We start from the raw sequence: 7,756 nt of genomic DNA, 5'->3' as shown, positions 1-7,756 counted from the left end.
TTACTGATCTATGAAGTAACTCTTAAAATGATTCCTTTTCATGATTTTCAGGGAATGTACTTAAGATTTCCTGTTTTAAACATGCTCACAGGCAGTAGAATTACTGTGGCATTGGGGTGGCTCTCTTTTTGGTCACAGATTGCTATGACTCCAGAAACTAAAGTGAAATTTGTTCTGCTTATTTTAATACATTTTTTGTATCTAAAGGCTTGGAATCAATTTGTGTTGATAGCTAATACAAAAGAATTAACATTTTGAATAATTATGCATGATCACTTTTCTAATAAGACTGCTTTGTTATTTATGTGAGTTCACCTGAAAGTAAAATAATCTGAACTGAAGCAAAGGACTCTCTTTTCTGAAGAAGAAATAAAGAAAACAGAATGAGTCTGTTCTCAGAGTTGTATAGCAGGGGAAGAAGAGGTCATAAGTAGCAGCAAAGGAAATTCTTTTTGGATACAACAAAAAAAAACCTGCAATGAGAGTCGTTAAGCTCAAGAACAGGTTGCCCCCACGGCTTGCAGTATCTCTCCCTCCTTGGAGATTTTCAAAACTCTCCTGAACGAGATCCTGAGCAACTTGATCTGACTTTGAAGTTACCCGTTCTTTGAGGAAGTGTTTGGATTAGATGACCTTCAGAGGTCCCTTCCTACTTAAATTATTCTATGATTCTAAGAATATCTGGAGATAAAATTCTTCAGGAGTGCTTATTTCATGACAGCTGTTCCCAAATAATTCTCTGATAAGACAAACTGTAGTCAGTGAGTACCTAAATGTGCTGTGGTTAATGAGAACAGTATATTCATACAGATAGGAGATAGCTTGATGTATGAACCCTTTGTAGGCTTGGGAAAGGAATGTTGTACTTTTTGAACATCATAGTTACATTTTAAACTTATCTGCTATTTATCTAGCTTACAAGGTTGTTGCATCCTAATTCCAGAAAGAAAGGAGCTTTATCACTGGGAATGCTCAGAGCCTGGGAGTTCAAATCTGGGTCTTCCCAGCTGCACCAGATACCAGAGCACCTCCACAGTCTTTGGATCTCAGGACAGTATTTTACAGATTAGGTCTCATACACAAAGACAGATGCTCAGTACCCACTGATCTTAAACTGAAGAAGATTTGGAGTGAGCAGAGATTTTGAGCCATATTATCCTGAGTTATAGGCTAGAATTGAAATTGGTGAACAATTTTCTAGTCGGTGCAGCTATTCTATTCTAATTTCACAATTTGCAAAGCACAGGCCAGCCTGTAAGATGCACAATGAAAGCAGGTCTTATGAACTTAGATCTATTTTTTTGCTAAAGTTAAAATGATTTCCTTTCAATTTTTGTCTTACAGGCTGGTTTTTGCATTCAAAACCCAGAAAACTTGGTTCATGAACTCTGTCCTAACATATGGATAAGCAAAATAATAAGAAGAAACTGATGTTTGTGGCTTAAACATTTTTTCAACAAGCATTTTTGATGTTGAGACCTTAAACAGGTCTTTTGTCCTTTTTGTCTCTTTTGGACAAATGTCAAGGCTAGGGGTTACCACAAAATATTCCTTATTTAATATAATTGTATCTGTGTGTATGTATGTATGTATGTATGTATTTACTTTGGCTATGAAGAAGAGTTCTCAAATGTATGAGTTCATAAATCTCCATTTCCAGCCTATTCTGGGAGATTTATCCATAGCTTTTTGGCTACTGTGAAGGTATGCTGACCTTTGAACAGCTCCTCGAAACAATCTTAGGAGAGAAGGGAAAAATTAGATTTTTCTTTCGGGAATATGTTATGGTTTCCTTAAGAGATGGACACTGTTAGTTTGCTCATGTTCATTTTAGATGTACTAAAATAATACTATTTTCCAATCATTTTAAACTTTGTTTTTTCTTCATTAGCAACCACATAGCAATCTATTAGCAGACAAATATAAGTAACACAACAGGCTATTAGCGGAGCTTAAGAGAACGGTTGCATTGTCAGATCTTTTGCCTGTCCTGCACTTGCATTTTGTTTCATCACCATTCGTTCTGGGACCGGAGATTAATGTGATACTTTTTAAAGAACTCCTGTGTTTCTCTCTTTGGGAGATTAGCTGAGGGCAGACTGTACCCAAGGATTAGTAGCACGCAGGGTTCAGTCCCTTGCTAATCTTCCAGGTGGTCTGCTATCTTGAATTTCTGACCAATACACTGGGAATGTACTGAACAAGCCCTTTATTGCTGTTTCAGGTCTTTGATTTTTAACATACTTTGTTATTAAATTGTATAGTTAATATAATCCACTTCAAAAAACATTATTTAATGAGGCAATCAGACCCGAACAGTGTTCTTGGATCCTGCAATGATTGGAAAAAAAAAAATACCGAGCAAAACCACTGGATGTCAGTGTTGCTTCACGCAGTTTTGTACAGCACAGCACACTCAACAGTGTGGAAAACCCCGTTTACAGATAAGATGTTAAAGTTGAGCCGAAGCCATCTGAATCACGATGTGACTTTTGTGTTGCCTGGATGTCCATCTTTATCGTGTGATAGTTCAGACTTCTCTATGGCAAAAGAGGTATTAGTGTCAAGCCACAGTGGTTCTTAAAAGAGCTATATGATGAAGGAATGGGGTTTTCAGCGTAATCTGTTTTTTGAAGGGCTAGGATCTGGTCTTTTTTGATTTAAGTCCACATTTAAGTATTCAGTGTTTCAGTTCCAGAGTATTTTTAAAGTTAGGTATTACTAAACATAAATTTAATCTTTTACATCTCCTGCTGAAAGTTATATTGGGAAACTTTGGAATCTGTAAATTATGTTTGGATTTGATGCATGAAAAATTTCAGATGAGGAAATTCCTTAACTTTTAATAGTAAATCCTTTGCATACTTAAAAGGATGCAGCTTCTATAGGCTAGTTCAATATATTATGTAATACATGTGATTTATAATTTTTTTTTTTTTTACAAATTCTCAAAATCCAGGCGACACTTTTTTGAAGGTATGTTTTTTGTCATTATTTTTGTTTTGTTCCATTTTTCAGCATCCCCTTATCATTCCGATAGCTTGTATAATGTTCTGCTGTGCTATGTTCTGCAACTTGCGGACTGCACAGGGTAGTTTGCTTGAACCAGTACATATCATCCTTTATTCTAAACGTGACTTCCATTCTCAAACCAACTAAGTTTTGTTAAATGAACTTGGACATTTTCAAATGATTTCTCTTAGAATTTTAGCCAAATTTCCTACAAAAACAAAGTTTATGTGGCCAAGGTTTCTGCCTGTCTTTTTTTCTTAAGTCTTTCACCTAGTACTCTCTGAATCCTTTAGCCATTTTTATCTGAATTTGGCAGAAAGAGAGCAGTATCAAAATTAAGTTCACAGAAACTGGTGATCAGGAGAGAGGACATGGATGGACTGAAACTTCATCCACCACTGAGGAAATGCTGAGACGAGCTCAGTCAATATATGTTCAGTTTAGCGGTGTCCAGCCAGCCGTTAAGTTGTGTATAACTTTTCACTAATTGGAGCACGTGCTTTCCCTTGCCCAAGGAAGGTAGATGAGAGACCATGGGGAAGTGACTTGGATGCATTGGATGTGGCTGAGGGAACGAATGATGCAAACCAGCAGGAATAAAGGTTTAGTTAGCCCAAAGTATAACTGAGTTAATCTTGGATGTCTGCACGTATTTAGTAAGTGAACTGGGGAATCTGTCTTCCTGAGAAAAAGTCCAAAGAGCAAAGCGCATTATTTCCATCATGGCATCTATACTTGCGTCAGGTGCTGATAACTTTATTTAACTTCTGTGAGCATATTAAACATAATCATAGTTCTTGAAATTTCCTGTCACTTTATGCAAAAATTAAGACATGGAAAAATCAAATATGTTCAAAGTAAAAGCAGTTCTCATGCAAAAATCCTGTGGTTTCTTATAAATTTTTTTCCTTACAAAGTGGGGATTAGGACTTCTATCTCAGAGTTTGTCTGAAATTTTTCTTTTGTAGGTCTAGGTGGGGAGCAAGGTGTTAGACTAATTTTATCTTTTGAGGCCAAAGACAGAGAGTCAAGCATCCTAACTCCACATATCCACTAATAAATGTATGAAAATATTAGAGGAGCTGATGAAAATACAGTCTGTCCCCAACAGGGGTTGACTTATTTTTTCAGTGAATGTATTTTAAACCAAGTTTGAAAAGTCCACTGGAATTGATTTATAATGCAATAATCTTTCCTTTTATGTACTGTCTATATTCTAAATTTTGCCTTCTGGTAGTTATAGTTTTAGCCTGGTACATATGTGCACTACTAGAATCATACTATTGTGTATTTTCCAGAAAGAGAACTATTCATTTAAAAATAGGCTCTACTTATATAAGATCACTGAAAGAGCTAATTGTATGTAATCTTACTTTACAACAGTGTGTGTAGGTACGTATGTACACTGACTTAAATACATAAAACGACAGGTTCTTTATGCTTATCCTTTAGCATTCCGGAAAACCTTAAGTTTTATACAGCTGCTTCAGGAAAGGATACTGACAATACTGGTGGTTCACATATATTATAGTACAGCCTAAGGTAGGACAGATCTGCATAGTCTGGGGTTTTATATGGGTTTATAGGTTAATGATGGCCATCTGATCTGAAAATGTTTAAATGTGTGTGTGGTATGTGAATATTGATGTGTTTTAGAAAGGTGCTTTTTGATGTTTCTTTAAGATTCAAATATTGCACTACTGTGTAGAGTAGTATAGGTCTGCTGTTATGCATACCTGTACATCTGGTTCACTTAAACATTTTGATTCCTTTATCTGGAGGGTTGTAAATGATACATGGCTTCGTGTCATAGCTAACTAAAATTACTTTATTAATTTCAAAGTTACAAGGAAGTATGTTTTTCAAGACTAATGACAATGTCGATGAACTCCAGATTTAATGATAATACTATCTGTCTTTACGCCTCTTAGTAAATTCTTGGAGTAAAATCCAAGTCTGAAGGCTTTGCATACAGAGTTTTTGAGCTTCTAACAGTGCTTATTTTTAAGGATTAGTGTAAGATGTTTGCATGCATCCATGTGCACAAACCAATAGACAAAATCATCCCTTGTTATTGGTGATGGATAAAAGTCTGTTGATATGGCTAATCCTTGGAGTTCAGATACTTATCTGGGATTGACCAAAACTGACCAAATTTACTGACTGTGCAGGTACTAAGTGGGAAAATCTCAGTTACAGAGTTTCTCAAAGTGCTTCAGCATTTTAATACCAGAAGCTTGAAGAATGGGGAGTATGTTCTTACTTGCTTAGTGATAGTTCTTACGTTTCATAATAGTTTTTCTACTGTTTCAGAATATTCATTCTGGTGAACTGGGATTTTTTTTTTTTTTTTTGCAAATAGGGTTAGTTTCTTTTACATAAGTATCCATATTTTTGTAAATACATATCTATATGTATAAATGAATTTTGGACTATTTTTGTTCAGTAAATACTATTACAGTTAGATGTACTGAATGTTTCATCAAAAATATGCAGCCCTCGTCAGCTGAGTAACTCTCACTGTAGCTGGATGGATTTCCGTCCGCTTTTGATCGCTTGAAACTAGGGAAAGGTCTGTGTGGTGAAACACTTGGCAGGTATAAAGACCTTGATTTGTAAGTCCTTGAACTGCACTTTTAGGAGACACAATACAGTTCTGCTTCAGCGTGGCTAAATGCAGAAGCTAAACTCAGGGCCAAAGAAAAGCAACCAGTCCCTCAGGGTTTATTACAGTGAACCAAAATAACATTAACCATGTGCATTTCTTTTGTTCTTTAAAAAAGGTGTGCAAGCTTAAAGAATGGGCAGGGCAAAGAATAAGTATGTCTGAAACAGTCTTACTGGAGAATTTTGGTAGAAATGAGGGTCTTGCTTAAGCAATCTTCTTCTGCTATTTTTTTCCTTTTCCCCCTTCCTTTCCTAAGCATCACAACAGTGGACACCATTTGAATGATACTTACTAGCCTTACTAGCATTTCCCCTCGCGCTTTTCTCCCTACCACTTTTGAATGAAAGGTTTGATTTTTTTTTAAGTTCTTTTGTGATTTTTTTTAAGTTCTTTTCAAAATGTATAAACTGAATTTTAAGGTTAACCTTAGAGTACACCCAGAAGCCACAACGCATTATTGGTAATATTTTGATCATAATATGTGCTGGCAATGTGATTGAAAGAAAGCTATCATATCACAAAAGATCAGCTAAACAAAGTGGAATATTATGTGTTAGGAAAAATTGTATCATATGTGGTCTGAACTGATACAATTTGTGGGGATTTAGAAAAATTCTGAGTGAGAAAAATTAAACACACAATTGGAGTTCGGTAACAAAGATGTAATATACATTTCAGGAAACTATTTTGGTAATATTTATGAGATTAATGAAATCTCCTAAATTAATTTCCATTGCTTAACTCTGCTATGTTAAACACAGAGTTAAATATTTTTAAAACTGGGGCATAGTTTCAGAGTCACCAATTCCAGTAGTTAAAAAATTGAGTTAAGTTTGAAAATATAAGGAAACATTAAAAAAATGAAGTTTGATTATTTTTATTTGCCATTTTAATTCTAAATGTTTTGTGTAATTCCAAGTGTAATTTTTGTGTAATTTTAAATGAAAATTAAGATCTTTTTTATAATAACATTACTCAGACCCGCTGATTTGAGCAGAGTATCAAAATCATGATATAGTTATGAATGGATGATGCTTCAGTTTTGTTTGTAATAGTCTAAATTATAAAATCAAAATGAGTGTATATAAATTGAAATACTTTTAAAAAAGGATATATTTATATTGCCTACTGCAGACTGCAGAATAGTGATTAGGAAGGCACTTCATCCAGGACATTTTAACTTGTTTTGCCAGCCAGAGAGCCAAAAATCTCAAAGGAATGCCACTGTGTCCTTGTTCTGTAATGGATGAGGCATCTTGACCTCTAATCCCCTTCCAGGCTCTTATCACTTTGTGTCTGAGCGCCTGAAACAAGGTGCATGAATTTGTTACAAGATAAAATGTTATTTGGTGAACTATCTTCACGGAGAGTACCCTTGCTGGATAAACTACCAAGAGTAGCTTTGAAAAAGAATTGCAGTCACAGTATTGCTGGTACTTCACACAGGACGCTGACAGCTTGCTGTTCTTCRCTGCTCTGGGAGCTTGTTAAACTTTAGTCCGAGACTTCAGTCTACAAAAAGAAACTGTATGTGTTTTTCAGCAGGAATTATTGCTACCTGATGTTCAGAATTTTCTATATAAATGAGTATTTTACTGTCATTTGGAAGACAAAATATTAATGAAGTAAACTAAGTTTGCTGTTGTTAGGGTTATTGAGGTCTTAATGCCCTCTAAATACTGCAAGAGAAGTTCTGTGCAGTACTTTCCCTGTAAAAGAGCTAAAGCTGTTTTTTGTGTGGTTGGCAGGGAGATGCTTGCTTCGCTGGGCACTTCCTGGTCATATTAGCATAGCCCAGCCTATATCGAACACACACCCAGTAATACCTCATTTTGCCACTGGACTGAGGCCAAAAGCACAAGCATTACAGTGAATATAAGGCGGGAGGTTACTGGAAAGAATCACAATCGAACATGAGACTAGACCAAATTTTTGAAAAGAGCAGAAAATGTTATCTTTTCTATAAACAGCTCTTACATTTCATACAGCTGTTTATATGAATGAAACATTTAATAAGTGTTTTATTGAATGTAGAAGAGAACAGCTGCAGAAATCTAAGTGCTTCTTCTCCCCCCC

This window comes from Apteryx rowi, unplaced genomic scaffold, assembly GCF_003343035.1.
Source record: "Apteryx rowi isolate R43461 unplaced genomic scaffold, aptRow1 scaffold_184, whole genome shotgun sequence".
Lineage (NCBI taxonomy): Eukaryota > Metazoa > Chordata > Aves > Apterygiformes > Apterygidae > Apteryx > Apteryx rowi.
Note: the sequence above shows the minus strand (reverse complement) of the source record.